We start from the raw sequence: 10152 nt of genomic DNA, 5'->3' as shown, positions 1-10152 counted from the left end.
TTTGGACTTGAGTGCTGACTCTTCTGTGACCCCATCTATCTATCTATCTATCTATCTATCTATCTATCTATCTATCTATCTATCTATCTATCTATCTATCTATCTCTCATTTCTGTATTTAACTCATTTTTTCTGAAAATAGAGAGGAAGTATGGATATGGACACCAAGTGACTTAAAAACCCCAATTAATGTAAAGTGTGTTTTTACATAACCAGTTTTTTTCCAAAATTCCCAGATGTGAATTCAGCCTAACACAAATGGGTGACATTCCAGGGCTTCAAGGCATTTATAGTCTTCTACTGACATCTACTGTTCATCTTGAGAACTGCTTAAAATTAACCCTATAAAAGTTTTATCAGCAAAAAACACAATTTTATTACAGCCAGTGTCCATAGGTTTGTTCTTAAATTGAATTTGTATGTAAGTCAAAACAATTTTGTAATTGTAGCTCCAGACAAAATTGTTTTTTGAAAATTCAATATTTTTTGCTGTAATTGGACCAAGGATTATCAATAAAGCTTCATTACAGACACCTTACAGCTGATTATTGCAGTCTGGGACTATAGTAAAGCATTCAGAGAGCTTCACCAGAGGTCAGAGGGGTCCGTCTGTAACTAGGGGTCGTCTGTAAGTCGGGTGTCCTTAAGTAAAGGACCACCTGTATATTGCGATAAGAAAATGAACCCGTATAAAAGAAAATAATTGAAATGAGGATTGTAGTTAGAAGCCTAGTTAGTCGGTACATCGGTATCAATGTTTCTGCATGTAGTTCTTCCTTTAGTTGTAGTGGCAGGTTTGTGTTGTTGTTCTCTACAGTAACACATTAAAAATATATTTTTTGGCCCTTTTTGCCAAAAAAAAACAACTGTATTACTTTTTTTTATTTTTCGCTGTGTGTGAACATGATTCGGTAGCCTCCTTACATTTCAAGCCTCCCATTCCCACGGTTTTCATTGTCTTTTCACAGACTGTAAATATGAAGCCTTAAATGTTGCATTAGGCACTATGTAGAAATAAGAAAATTCTATTAGTTGATCCCTAAATACGACTTTCCGGCTCCAAACCAAATCCAACTTTTTGGGAAAAATCTGTTAAAGTGGCACCTAGTGTTACTGCTGTAGAGTTAGGGAACCGTAAACACTAACCCTAATGAAAAACTTGTAGCAAATTAACAATAGAAATAAAGCCTTTTTCTTAAAAAACAATAAAAAAAGGTCTAGATGCTGTTATACACCAAGCAACAACAACTCAGACACTAAACATATTTGAAGAAAAATTAATGTAAAAATTTGCTGAAGCTGCACAGAATCAAATCTTGGATGATTCGCTCATTTACAGTTCTAAGCGCATGTGACCGCCTCCTCCTGGTCCTGACACTTTACAGCTGCAGAGCAGCCGAGGTAGCAAGGGCAGGCGGTGCAGGGATCAGCTCTCTGTTGCCTTCACACATTTGTTAAGATTCTTTTAAGCAGACGTGTACAGGTAGCTCCTCCTCTCATTTGCCCCGTCCCTCCTCCAAGTCAACAGCAGTGTCCCGAGAAAATATGAAGCAGGACTGCTGCGGGGGAATGAGGAAAGGTAAGTAAGAATTTTTTTATTAATTTAATACCCACCAACAGAAGGAGGAGATGGACCACAATATGAGGGGGCTGGAGGAGAGGAGGCCCCAATATGAGAAATGATGGAGGCCAAAGGCCACATTTCTGGGAAATGATGGACAGGAGGCCACAATATTCAGGACATAGAGAAAAGAAATCTACAATATGAGGGGGATGGAGGACAGAAGGCTACAATATGAGGGGCATGGAGGACAAAAGGCCACAATATGATTGAGAATGGAGGAGAGGGGCAAAAATATGAGGGGGGTGGAGGGGATGGGTCACAATATGAGGGGGGTGGAGGACAGGAGGCCATAACATGAGGGATGATGGAGGACAGGAGGCCACAATATGAGGAGGATAGATGACAGGAGGCCACAGTATGCAGGGGATGGAGGTCAGAAAGCAACAAAATGCAGGGGACAGAGAACGGAGGCCACAGTATGAGGGAAATGGAGGACAGGAGGCCACAATATTCAGGGCATAGAGTAAAGAAGTTGCCATTTAGTTGTTCTTCCTGCCTACACCAATTTTTGGAAGTTTCCCCCCCCCCCACCAGTGGCGAGTTTGGTTCAGAACAGCAGCATAATAGTCTTTTTTTAGGTCAGACGGACCTAGTCCCTCAGCTGATTTTTCTCTGGACATTAATCCACAGGCTATCCTGGGTTTTTACCCGCCCAAATGAATTTGGAGAGCTGTGAATAGGCTTTCCTAAAGAAGCTCTCGGTACTGGAATGTTGAGAGTTCTGAATATAAAAAGGTAGCGATGAAGGATCATCATCTTATATGCCGCTATTCTGCCGCACCAGGATAGTATTGTTTTGGAATATGATTCTAAATCCTTATCAATTGTTGTAGTAAAGGATAATAATTGTATTGTATTAGCAGGTTAGTTGGTTATGTCAGTTTAACTCCCGAATATGAGATCCTAGTATCCTGCCAGTTCAGGTCAATTGTAGTTCATATGGAGATTCATTATGGCTCCAGTTTTCTGGCCGAGAAACGTTGGGCATGTCAGGGAAAGCAGGCAGGGAGAAGGGCGGACGCAATGCGATCAGGGGTGTGTGCCTGGCCCAGCCAAAAACCGGCAGAGACTATAGTACAGAACCCTGTTTACAGGTCAGAACTAGTGGAGTTTGCCCTCATATCCACCAAGACACCTGATATCCACCAGACGGCCAGCGGGGGGTATTTCAAGACTTGTGTTCTAAGTGCCAGTTTTAATAAATTCCCTTCATAGTATCCCCATAATCCCCAAATCCTGTATGCTTGGAAATATTCTAGATTGTGTACTGCAACCTGTATAATTTCTTCTTTTTTTTCATAGGGCAGCAGATCAGGACCGGCTGATGGTTTCAATAGGCCCCTGGGTTGACAGAGCCTCAGTTTACAATGGCAGAATGAAAAAGTCAGAAACTAAAATATTCCCCTGTTCCCTAAAATATTTCCTAGTTTATCATCCCAAAGAGCCCCCTCATGGGTTATTTCATATGAAGCCCCCACATGGGGTTGTCGGGGACTGAGATTGGCATTGTGGGACTGCACTTGCCCAAGTATGCTGGTTGCTGGCACCGGCCCTGCAGCAGATCAGTACACATACAGTCACCAGCGGCCCTATTAATGCCCAAACTGGCCTTTCCTGTTCTCTTGACTGATCTATTGCAAATTCTATCTCTAGAGTTAATGTGCAGTCCACCGCTTGATGAGAATACCTATGTAATACAGAAATTAATGGGCCACGCCACAATTTTTCCATATAAATCTGTTTGAGATTAGGTTAAAAACCTCTTGCCTTTTGTGATTTTATATGTAGGGGGTTGTAATACAGATCCAAGCTGTATTTCATAAATAGGGATTCTGTGCACACAATATATGTTAATGCAGAATGTCGCATCTAGAGAACATGTCAGATGCTGCCGGTGGATAAATGAGATGTGAGTGCATAATACCCATTCACCATAGAGATTAATGATCTTTGTAATAACATTTTGTAGCTGCAGCCATTGTGAGGACGCTACTGTGGTAGGACGACAAATCTGTATAAAATCTGTACACGAACAACATTAACTAACTCCCCAATTTATAGCTATAAAACCCATGTATGGTAAAATTAATTTAATCTGGCATTTGATTATGCAGAAATTCCAATTGCACAAAAGATTCCTTTTTTTAATAAAAATCATATAGCATAAACAAATAGTCCTATAAAGGAAGACACCTCTATAAGTTCCACCTGCCATATACTTTAAATAGCTGACAAAAATTCTTCTGTCTCCACCATAACTACATAGCTTCTGCTTGTCCATGTCTGCATGTTACCAGCCAGATTAACTTAACCTTTAAAGCAATTTCTTCTTTATTTGTAATATACTTCATTAGGAAAGGAAAGCAGCTTCCCTGTGCATTTAGTTTGGTTCTTTCTCCTGTAGTGAGCAGTGCATCTGAAAGCCTTATGACAGTGGTGGCGGACCTATGGCACGGGTGCCGGAGGTGGCACTCAGAGCCCTTTCTGCGGGCACTAAGGCCAACCCCCCAGGTCATTGTTCACCAAACACTGAATCTTCCTGCAGTACCAGGCAACTTAAGAGATGCTGTTCTAAAGTGACACTTTATTGGTTGTTTTGAACTGCGGGAACTGTGAGAAGGTGTTGACAGAACTGCATTATCTTTGGAGGTCCTCCTGCTGGACCCACCATTCTTCCTGTACAGAGACCCTGGAGAGAAGCTACAATGATAGTCTGAAATTTCCCTTCTTCTTTCAACTGTATTGACGGCCGATATGATTGAAAGATGTTGAAGAACAGGTAGCAGTAAGTTACTGCTTAAAATTCCATGCAGGCACTTCACAAGAAATAAGTGGATTTTCGTTGTAGTTTGGGCACTCGGTCTCTAAAAGGTTCGCCATCACTGCCTTATGAGGTCCCTCTACTGCAGAGCAATAAAGAGATTAATGATTAACTCTTTCTATACCTTGCTTACTGCTGTACGACCATATACTGCCCAGTGAGATGCTGTTAACTGTGGCGGTTAGTAAATAGTCGGCGGCTCAATTAGACCCGCATAATGGCCAGAAGGGGCAGAACTGACAAACAATGGCGCTGTTTTTAGACTGTATGCTGAATTAGAATAAAAACTAAATAAAAAATGTCCCTTCAAGAGATGGGGGTAAACACACTAGTAACAAAGTGGTTAAGCAAAGTATGGGCATAGAGTAAAAACATAACTTTTAGTAATGACTGATTAAAAAGGTAATCAGAAACCATTTACCTGTAATTTGCATATACAGGTGGTCCCCTACTTAAGGACACCTGACTTACAGACAACCCATAGTTACAGATGGACCCCTCTGCCCACTGTGACCTCTGGTGAAGGTCTCTGGATGCTATTACTATAGTCCCAGACTGCAATGATCAGCTGTAAGGTGTCTGTAATGAAGCTTTATTGATAATCCTTGGTCCAATTACAGCAAAAATTTTGAAACTCCAATTGTCACTGTGACAAAAAAAAAAAATTTGTCTACAACTTCAATGATAAAATATACAGTTTCGACTTACATACAAATTCAACTTAAGAACAAACCTCCGGACCCTGTAAAAAAACCGGGGACTGCCTGTAAAAGCAGAACCAAAATACTGTAAGAAAATGTCCCCTCAGAGGTATCAAAGAATGAGAAAAAAATGAACATCCTTACCAGTATGTCAGAAAATCCAATCTGACCGGAGCTCATAGATAGTTCATCAACCTTCTATCCAGCAATGTACAGTTCCTCTTTATTTGCACACCACTCCAACCAGAGATCACTCTTTGGAATAAGTCACCATTCAAACACGAAACCGCTGCGTTTTGAAAAATAATACACAAGACGACATTTGATTAATTACATTGCTGTTAACATTTGAGTTTACAAAATGTTAATGTTGTACTAAGATTCCCATTTTGCAAACACAATGTTAACTGTAGGTTAACACAATGCAAATCTCTCCTCCGTTGTTTCATTTCAAAACACAATGTAAAAGTCACATGTGAATGCAGCCTTACCCTTGAAAGGTTTTCCCTGTCTATCTCCATATGCATTTCATGACCTTGTAAGGTGAGTTTCAGAAGATAGCACCAGTAGGTGTAGTCACTGAAGAGACTGTACCTCTCCTCAAAAATATGCCACAGCAAGTGGTCAAAAACCACATGCAGGGTAAAATGTATGTCACGGGTGTCCCTGCGACCCACATCTCGGGTCACGGGTACACCCGTGCCTCGCTCCAGTCCCCAGCTCCTTTGCGGCGCCCAGCTCCTCCCGTGCTTCCCCATTCTCCTGCACCAGATACGGCAGCACCGTACGTGCATCCCCACCACCTAGGACACGCGCCGTGCTCGAAGATTTAAAGGGCCAGCACACTGCTAATTGGTGCTGGACATTTCCAAGAATTTTATAAAAGCCGGCCACTTCCTGCATTCCCTGCCAGATCTTTGTGCTTCATGCCTCAGAGAAAGCTTGTTCGGTTGCCTTGTGCCTGTCTGCTAATTTCCCGTTGTGACCCCGGTTCCGTTCCCGACTTTGACTCCGTGCTGCCTGCCTTGACCTCCTGCTTTGTTCCTGACATTGATCTCGTGTTACCTGTCTCGACTTCTTGCCTGTCCCAGAACTGTCCCTGTCCATGACCGGAGCCACTTAGACTCCGGTCCCAGGTGTCGGCTTACGCCATTGCTCGCGGTGGTACAGAGGATCCACCAGCTCAGATCCTGACAACGTAGAACCCTGGAAGAGATGATACGCAGGCCTTATACATGTAAAAAGGGCCAATATAATATATTATGTGTGAAATGACATTATAGGGCAAGTAGCACTATATTGTATCACCAGGGCCGCCGATAGGGCAGTACAACTGGTACTGCCCTATGGGGCCCGGACTCTAAGACACTAGGGGGGGGGGCCCGGGGGCCCGGCCGGTGGGCCGCAGACTGTGCGGTCTGTGCTGCACACAGGTGCGGCCGGTCGGTCCTGGGCCGGTCTGGGGCCGGGCCGGCGCTGATCCGGGCCGCCCGCACTCCCTCCTTACAATTTTTGATTTAATGTATAGTACCTGCATCGTACGATCGTTCGATGCAGGTACTATTAATCAGTACACAGACGCAGCGCAGCACCGCTGCTTCTGCGTCTGTGTATACAGGCAGCTACACAGGTTGCGCAATCGACGTCATTGCGCAACCTGTGTAGCGTGGAGGAGGCTGGCACTTACCATGTCAGCTCCGGCCCTCCCTGCAGCTCCGCGGCTTGGTGTGGAGGCGCGGGGCAGTGACGTCACTATCCTGAGCCTCTACACCAAGCCACAGAAGACCGAGGACAGGAAGAAACCTGCGCCAAAGGGGTGAGTATTATGTATTTTTTTTTTAATTATAGAAAGGGGACATTAATTTTATGTCTGGGGCAGGGGGGGGGCATTATTCTGTATCTTGGGCCCGCAGGGGGCATTAATTATATGACGGGGGGTATTCTATATCTGGGGCTGGCAGGGGCATTATTTATGTGTCTGGGGCAGGGGGGGACACATTCTGTATCTGGGGCCCGCATGGGGCATTAATTATATGACGGGGGGCATTCTATATATGGGGCTTGCAGGGGGCATTATTTATATGTCAGGGGGGGGGGGGGGGGGCTTGCGGATATTATTCTGTATCTGGGGCCCGCAGGGGGCATTAATTATATGACGGGGGGCATTCTATATATGGGGCTTGCAGGGGGCATTATTTATATGTCAGGGGGGGGGGGGGGCTTGCGGATATTATTCTGTATCTGGGGCCCGCAGGGGGCATTAATTATATGACGGGGGGCATTATTCTATATCTGGGGCTGGCAGGGGGCATTATTTATGTGTCTGGGACAGGGGGGGGGGCATTATTCTATATCTGGGGCTGGCAGGGGGCATTATTTATGTGTCTGGGGGGGCATTATTGTATATCTAGGGCTGGCAGTGGGCATTAATTCTATGTCTCGGGCAGGGGGGCATTAATTATATGTCTGGGGCGGGCTGGGGCCATTACTTCTATGTCTGGGGTGGGCAGGGGCCATTCATTCTGTGTCTGGGGTAGGCTGGGGCCATTCATTCTGTGTCTGGGGTAGGCTGGGGCCATTCATTCTGTGTCTGGGGTAGGCTGGGGCCATTCATTCTATGTCTGGGGTAGGCAGGGGCATTTATTATATGTCTGGGGTAGGCAGGGGCCATTCATTCTATGTCTGGGGTAGGCAGGGGGCATTTATTATATGTCTGGGGTAGGCTGGGGCCATTCATTCTATGTCTGGGGTAGGCAGGGGGCATTTATTATATGTCTGGGGTAGGCAGGGGGCATTTATTATATGTCTGGGGTAGGCAGGGGCATTTATTATATGTCTGGGGTAGGCTGGGGCCATTCATTCTATGTCTGGGGTAGGAGAGAAAGAAGAAATAAATTACCCTTACCATTACAGTGTGTTACATTATGGGGCACTATTTGTGTGGTACTGATATTTCAGGGGGCTCTATTACGGTATTTGGGGCACAGTATTGGTGGTAGCAGAAGAAGGGACAATGGGAAAGTGCAGAACATAAGACGTCTGTGTGGTAAACTCTGCAGGAATTCTGTGTACGTGGAGGAAGAGACAAGGTGATGGTGGAACTAATGGAGAAGATGAGGAACAAGAACAATCCGAGGAGACGTCACCTGATGTCACTGGATGCAATAGGTGAGGATCTCATGTGTTTTCTGTAGCTGTATATGATAAATACTGATTTTTTGCATGTTCACTTCTGTGTATATATGTAGTATTATAGTAGTTATATTCCTGTATATAGGGGGCAGTATTATAGTAGTTATATTCCTGTATATAGGGGGCAGTATTATAGTAGTTATATTCATGTACATAGGGGGCAGTATTATAGTAGTTATATTCATGTACATAGGGGGCAGTATTATAGTAGTTATATACCTGTACATAGGGGACAGTATTATAGTAGTTATATTCCTGTACATAGGGGGCAGTATTATAGTAGTTATATTCCTGTACATAGGGGGGCAGTATTATAGTAGTTATATTCCTGTACATAGGGGGCAGTATTATAGTAGTTATATCCTTGTACATAGGGGGCAGTATTATAGTAGTTATATTCCTGTACATAGGAGGCATTATTATAGTATTTATATTCCTGTACATAGGGGGCAGTATTATAGTAGTTATATTCTTGTACATAGGAGGCAGTATTATAGTAGTTATATTCTTGTACATAGGAGGCAGTTTTATAGTAGTTATATTCTTGTACATAGGGGGCAGTATTGTAGTAGTTATATTCTTGTACATAGGGGGCAGTATTATAGTAGTTATATTCTTGTACATAGGAGGCAGTATTATAGTAGTTATATTCTTGTACATGGGGGGCAGTATTATAGTAGTTATATTCTTGTACATAGGGGGTAGTATTATAGTAGTTATATTCTTGTACATAGGGGGCAGTATTATAGTAGTTATATTCTTGTACATAGGAGGCAGTATTATAGTAGTTATATTCTTGTACATAGGGGGCAGTATTATAGTAGTTATATTCTTGTACATGGGGGGCAGTATTATAGTAGTTATATTCCTGTACATAGGGGCAGTATTATAGTAGTTATATTCTTGTACATAGGGGGCAGTATTATAGTAGTTATATTCTTGTACATAGGAGGCAGTATTATAGTAGTTATATTCTTGTACATGGGGGGCAGTATTATAGTAGTTATATTCTTGTACATAGGGGGTAGTATTATAGTAGTTATATTCTTGTACATAGGGGGCAGTATTATAGTAGTTATATTCTTGTACATAGGAGGCAGTATTATAGTAGTTATATTCTTGTACATAGGGGGCAGTATTATAGTAGTTATATTCTTGTACATGGGGGGCAGTATTATAGTAGTTATATTCCTGTACATAGGGGCAGTATTATAGTAGTTATATTCTTGTACATAGGGGGCAGTATTATAGTAGTTATATTCCTGTACATAGGGGACAGTATTATAGTAGTTATATTCCTGTACATAGGGGGCAGTATTATAGTAGTTATATTCCTGTACATAGGGGGCAGTATTATAGTAGTTATATCCTTGTACATAGGGGTCAGTATTATAGTAGTTATATTCCTGTACATAGGGGTCAGTATTATAGTAGTTATATTCTTGTACATAAGGGGCAGTATTATAGTAGTTATATTCCTGTACATAGGGGTCAGTATTATAGTAGTTATATTCTTGTACATAAGGGGCAGTATTATAGTAGTTATATTCCTGTACATAAGGGGCAGTATTATAGTAGTTATATCCTTGTACATAGGGGTCAGTATTATAGTAGTTATATTCCTGTACATAGAGGGCAGTATTATAGTAGTTATATCCTTGTACATAGGGGGCAGTATTACAGTAGTTATATTCCTGTACATAGGGGGCAGTATTATAGTAGTTATATCCCTGTACATAGGGGTCAGTATTATAGTAGTTATATCCCTGTACATAGGGGTCAGTATTATAGTAGTTATATTCTTGTACATAGGG

The sequence above is a fragment of the Engystomops pustulosus genome, chromosome 6 (assembly GCF_040894005.1).
Source record: "Engystomops pustulosus chromosome 6, aEngPut4.maternal, whole genome shotgun sequence".
NCBI classification, from domain to species: Eukaryota; Metazoa; Chordata; class Amphibia; order Anura; family Leptodactylidae; genus Engystomops; species Engystomops pustulosus.
This window is presented reverse-complemented; position numbering follows the sequence as displayed.